Source organism: Cebus imitator, unplaced genomic scaffold (assembly GCF_001604975.1).
Source record: "Cebus imitator isolate Cc_AM_T3 unplaced genomic scaffold, Cebus_imitator-1.0 Scaffold338, whole genome shotgun sequence".
Lineage (NCBI taxonomy): Eukaryota > Metazoa > Chordata > Mammalia > Primates > Cebidae > Cebus > Cebus imitator.
In genome coordinates this window covers 1,157,174-1,163,690 of record NW_016107653.1, presented here as the reverse complement: position 1 = coordinate 1,163,690, position 6,517 = coordinate 1,157,174, and positions in this window count along the sequence as shown.

Genomic DNA, 6,517 nt, shown 5'->3' with positions numbered 1-6,517 from the left:
CCCTACCAGCCAGTGGCACTGAGCATTTTTCATATATTTATTGGCTATTTGAATATCCTCTCTTCTGAAATGTTTATTTAAACTTTGGCTGATATTCCTATTGGTGTATCTGTCCTTCTTTCAGTGATCTGTAGGAGTTTTCACACAGTCTGGGCATCAGTCTTTTGCCACAAACATGTTGCAAATAGCGGCTCCCATTCTGCAGCTTGCTTCTACCCTCCCTGAATAATGTCTCTTGTTGAGCGGGAATTTTTAGAGCTTACTATGGTTCATTTTATCATTCTTTTTGGTGGTTAGTATTTTTGTGTTTTTCCCCATTTTATTTTTAGTTGACACGTAATAATTGTACATATTTATGGGATATAGAGTGATATTTTAATGCATGCAACAATGCGTAATGACCAAATCAGGGTGATTGGCATATCCATCACCTCAGACATCTGTCATTTTGTTTCTGTGTTTTCTATTCAAGAAACATTTGCCTACTGTAAGGTCACAGCAATGTATCTCTATGTTTCCCTCTAAAGGTTTTTGTTTGGTTGTTCACATTTAGATCTGCCATCCAACTGAAGTTGATTTTTTATATGGTATAAGGTTAGAGTCAAAATATATTTTTAAAAGTATGAAAACTCTATTGACCTAGCACCCTTTGTTAAAAAGACCACCATTTTTCTACTCAGTGAACTTTTACTTTTCTCGCCATTCAGGTGATTGTATAGCTTTAGGTTTTTTCCTGGCCTCTAATTTATCACAGTGGTAAATCAATCCACTCTTGTGCCAAACACCGGCCATTTTATCTACTGCCAATGTAGGTTATGACATCTGGTAGAGCAAATCTTTCAGTTTTGTTCTTCAGGACTGATGCAACCTTATCAATTTATGAATAAAAGCTTGGATTTTGATCAGAATTTATATTGATTGTAAATTATTTTCAGAATTAACATGAAATGTCAATATTTACTCTTCCAATCTATGAACATAACATAGTTTCCCATTTATTTATGTTTTTCTTTTTCAAAACTATTTTTTAATTTTCAAGGTTGGGCACTGTGGTTCACACCTGTAGTCCCGGCACTTTGGCCAAGGGAGGAGGATTGCTTGAGCCCAGGAGTTCAAGACCAACCTGGGAGATATGGGGATACCCTGTCTCTACAATAAATAAAATAAATTAAGCAAGAGTGTGGTGGCACACGCCTATTGTCTCAGCTACTCAGAAGGCGGAGGTGGGAGGATCTCTTGAGCCTGGGGGGTCGAGGCTGCAGCAGGCTGTGATTGGACACTGTACTCTAGCCCAGGTGACAAAGCGAGATCCTGTCTCAAAAAACAAAAATGATCTATTTTGTAATTGTCAGTGTAGAGGTCTTGTGTGTCTTGATTACATTTACTCATAGATGTTACATTTTTTAATGCTATTATAAATAGTGGGTTTTAATTTTTTATTTCCTGATTTTTGTTACAATACCCAAAAATTCAGTTAGTGACTTTGTTAAATTTACTTCTTAATTTAAAAATGTATCATTAGTTTGGCTTTTCTGTGTACTAGTCATGGCATCTGCAAAACATGTCAATTTGATTTCTTTATTTCCTATATTTTATTCTCCTTGCCTGAATGCGTTTGCTGCAAACCACACTATTACATGGAATGGAAATAAATATTGATAGTGGACATTCCTGCTCTCATGAGAGATTTTAGTTTATTATCTGATCAGTTTAAGGAAGATCAGTGACATCTATTCCAAATTGCCAAGAAGTTTTTCATGAAAGTGGATTTTATCAAATCCTACATTTATTGTGATGAACTTACAATGTGTCTGTTTTATATATTATAATTTGAATTACATGGATTAATTTTGCATTCTTATATTAAACCCTCCTTTATGGTTCTAATATACTATTATTTTTATGTATCGCTGATTCAATTTGCCAGTATTTCCCTGCGTATGTTCACGAAAATGATTAGCTTATTATTTTCCTTTCTTCTCGTGTCTGTGTCAGGCTTTCATGTCGAGGTTACACTGGCCTCATAAAATGAATTAGCACACGTTCCTTCCTTTTTTATTTCATAAAATAGCTTGTGTAAGATCCATGTCATTTCTTTGCTAAATGTTTGGAAAAATGCACTGATATAATTTGAGATTTGGGTTTTATTAATGAGAAATGTTTTATTAATAGATATAATTTATTTAATAAATATCAAACTATTCACATTAAATATTGTCTTTCACTTTTGATAAATTGTGTTTTTTAGGGAAAGAGGATTTACCCTTTTGATCGAAACTGCCTAATATATCTCCTTAAAATGTTTATATCCTCTCATTATTTTGTTAATGCCTTTTTCGTTCTTATGTTATTTCTTGTGTTTTCTCCCTTCTATTCCCCTCGATCACTTTTATTAGGGATACATCCATTTTATTAATCTTTTTAAAGAACCAAATTTGGCTTGTGAATTTCTCATAATGTATGTCTGTTTTCTATTTTGTTGTGTTTTCTTGTCATATCTTTATGATTGTCTTCCTTCCACTCTTACTAAGCTTGGCTCTTCTTAGCTTCTGGAGATAGAAGCTTAGATCGTGTATTTTTAGCCTTCTTCTTTTTAACTATATGCATGTTAGGCTATACATTTCCCTCTAAGCACTGCTTTAACTGTACCTGTCAATTCTGATATGCCGTATCTCCATTACCAACAGTCCACAGTGTTTTACAGCTTTCTTTGTGATTTCTTGTGTGGCCTATAATTTAGTGGTAGATGGCTTCATTCCAAAGCAGTTGGGGATTTTCTAGTTGTGTTTATGTTTTTAGATCCAGCTTAAGTCCATGGTGGGCAGAGAACAAACTCCAAATGATTTCAGCCCTGTGAAACGTGTCGGGACTTGCTCCACCACGACCCAGCACGTGGCAGTCTAGGCGATCAGCCCGCGTGCTGACGAAGACAGCGTGGGTTTCCGTGGCGGCGGATGCCGCGGTCTGAGTCACTTGGCAGTTAGGTCAGGTTTGTCAACTGTGTCGTTCAGAACTTCCATATCCTTACTGATACTAAATCAGCCGCTGAGAGAGGCAGGTTCAAGTCTCCCTGTAAGAACGTGGCTTTCTCTCTTCCTCCAGTCTGATCAAGTTTCGTTTCACATAGTGTACGCACTGCTGCTGTCACGGCTTCCTGGAGCGTTGACTCCTTCCATACAGGCCTGCGTCGCCTTGAGCCAAGTACCCCACCTCCACCCCGGCCTCACCTGACCTTTCCACTTGCTTTCTTCTGGTGGGCGTTCACACATTCTCCCTTTCCCACTTTTTTCCTTTCAACCTGTTTTCTGCCCTCGAGGCCTAAGCGCTGATGTTTTCTTATCTTGCCCAGATTCCTATCTAAGGGGTCTGGGGAGTCATACCCTGCAAACCATAAATTCTCATCAGATGGGATTTATTTAACCCGATATATCATAACTTACTTTCCAACCTGACTCTGGCGTAACATGTGACAAATAAGAAAATCAAAATATTTGACCCTAAAACATGTTTCTTTGCCATATTTTGGAAATGGCCTTGCAAAGTCATCCTTGGTGGTGGAAAAATGTACATCTGTAATCTCTGTTCACCTAGGTAGGTGTTTTTCTTCCAGGCCCTCCCACCCTGCGGAGATTAACTGAGAGTCCAGCACCGTTTAAAGGTGAACAGGAAACATTTGTCATCTATTGCCTCTAAGGGCAGCCACTATAAGACTTCAAAAGAACTTTGGTCTCAACAATCTTTTACCTTAATCCGAACATTTCCCTTCTGTTGGTCCCAGGCCTTTAGACAAACTCAAGCAATTGTCAACGAGAAAACGTTTAAATTTACCCACAGCCTGGACCGTCCTATCCCTGACTTTGAGTTGTCCCACCTTTCTGGATACTGATGTATTTCTTAGATTTGTCTGATGGATGTCTGATGCCTCCCTAAAATGGGTAAAACCGCCTTGTGCAGGCGTTCTCAGGACCTCCTGAGGGCTGTGGCATGCGCCACAGTCACACATGTTTGGCTCAGAATAAATCTTTTCAAATATTTTACAGAGTTGGGCTCTTCTCGTGGACACGCTTATACGTAAGGAGTGTATTAGTCTGTTCACGTGCTGCTCATAAAGGCATACCTGAGACTCGGCAATTAAAGAAAGAGGTTCAGGGGACTCACAGCTTCACACGGCTGGGGAGGCCTCACAATTACGGCGGAAGGCGAAGGGGAGCAAAGCCACATCTTACATGGCGGCAGCCAAGAGAGTTTGTGCAGGGGAACGCCTGCTTCTAAAACCATCGGATCCGTGAGACTAACATGAGAACAGCGTGGGGGAACTCCCTCGTGATTCAGTTACCTCCACCCGGCCCCATGTTTGACACATGGGAATTATTCCCATTCGAGGTGAGACTTGGCTAGGGACACAGCCACACCATGTCAAGGAGTGTGTCTTTTAAGTGCCTCACAATTGGGTTTTGGGTTTTTGCATGCCGTCTGACATTGCTAGTCCTTTCCTCGAGGTATTCAGCCATTCTCTTTGACACAATTTCTCTGTCACCTGCTACTTACTTTCTGTCTGACTCATCTGCTTCAGATTCCGCTTCTCACCTTCTTTCAGATGAATGAAATCTTTGTATCACTCCATTTCCCCCTCAACTTGCTAGGTACACATCCCTTTACTATTCTTCCCAGATAGCCTACAGTTCTCAGCATTCGACCTTGACTGGTATAAAAGGGTTCGCTGTGAAGGGCGGCTCTGCCCATTTCCTGCGATGCCAGATGAGGCGCCGGAGCTCCAACCACTCCCAGCCTCTGCGTCACCCTGCCACTGCGTTTAAATGCACCCGTCGCTGCGACTGTCACACACAGCGGAAGTCTATTTATATTTAGGCCAGGATTACCTCCCCCCGGCTTCTCATTCTGTCTATTTCCACGTTTCTGTCTGAGGTTATCTTCCTTCCGTCGGAAGTGCTTGTTTTAGAACGTCTTTCGTTCAAGCCCGCGGTGACGTATTCTCAGCATTCCTTTGCCCAAACTGCCTTCGTTTCTGAGGCCTGTGTTCCCCCACGCAGACTCCCGAGTTGATGTTTCTTCTTTATTCCAGCACCTAGAGCTGCCTCCCCACTGTCTCTGGCTGTCTGTTTTGCTGAGGACTCAGCTGTCTCTCCGTCTTACTTTTTGCTTTCATGACGACAGTACATCATTTTTCTGTGGCCACTCTTCCGAGTTTTCTCTTTTTTTCTTTTCAGTGGATTTCCCACCACGTATCAAAGTGTGGTTTCCTTTGTATTTATCTTGCTTGGGGCTTGCAGAACGCTCTAAACCTGTGGGCTGATGCCTTTCATTCGCCTTAGAATATTCTTAATCCCTTTTTCTTCAAATGTGCCTTCTCTCCCTTCTCCCTCTCTCTCCCTCAAGGGACACAAGCGTGTACACAATGCACATCTGTACGGGTGTCACATGTCTTTTCTTCTGTTCGTTTTTGTGCCTCTGCGTGCTTTAGTTTAGATACTTTTTATTCGCTGTTCATTTCGTTCTTTAACCCAGAGCTCTGTTCTATCTAAAGTGCAGCTAGATCCATCCATGCAGTTCTTAATTTCGGATATTGTAATTTTTAGCTTTAGAGTTTCCATTTAGTTATTTTTATGGATGCAGTTTCTTTGGTAAAATTCTTTTCTCTTGTCATCTATTTTCCCATCTGTTCCTTTACTTTCTTGCATGTTTTCATCCTGGTTATTTTTAGGTCGTATCTGTTACTCCAGTATCTAAGTCGCCACTGATTCTGGTCCGGGCGTGTGTCTCCTTGGTCTTGAGCCCCAGGTCTCTTGGCATGCCTAGTGATTATTTTATCGGTTGCTGGACATGGCATATAAACAGAAACTATAGAAGGGGCACAGATGTCCTCCACCAGGAAATACTCACCCGTTCCTCTGGCAGGCAGAGAGAGTGGGAGGCTGACCCTCCAGGTCAGTGACTGAGCACACGGCCAGTGACAGCTTTGACCATTCTTGGGCTCACCTTTTCCCTACAATGGAACCCTTCAGTGTGTCCGAATGCCAGCCTGGTGGGCTCCCTGGAGGCCCCTGCCAAGGGTCTTGGTCTCTCTGGCATACATGGTGTTCAAGACACTCTGCTCTGCTGTTCAGAGGCTTTCTCCTTAGATGTTACTTTCCACTGTGTCCCTTCAGAACTTGGCAAACGTCAAGCGGGAAACTGACTGTGAACCTGAGCTCTTCAGGTCTCCACCTCGTCTCTCCAGCCCACGTGATGCTATAAGCCCCTCTTGTTCCCCATCCCCAGCACTGTTCCTCTGGCTGGGCCATGCCTGGATCCCAGCTTCCAGCCAGGTGAGGTTGGCAAGGGCTCCAGGAAAGTGTGGCTGCGATCATCACACCCCACAGCGGTCCGTGGCTGTGATCATCACCCCCCCCCACAGCGGTCCGTGGCTGTGATCATCGCCCCCCGACAGCGGTCCGTGGCTGTGATCATCACCCCCCCACAGCGGTCCGTGGCTGTGATCATCGCCCCCCCACAGCGG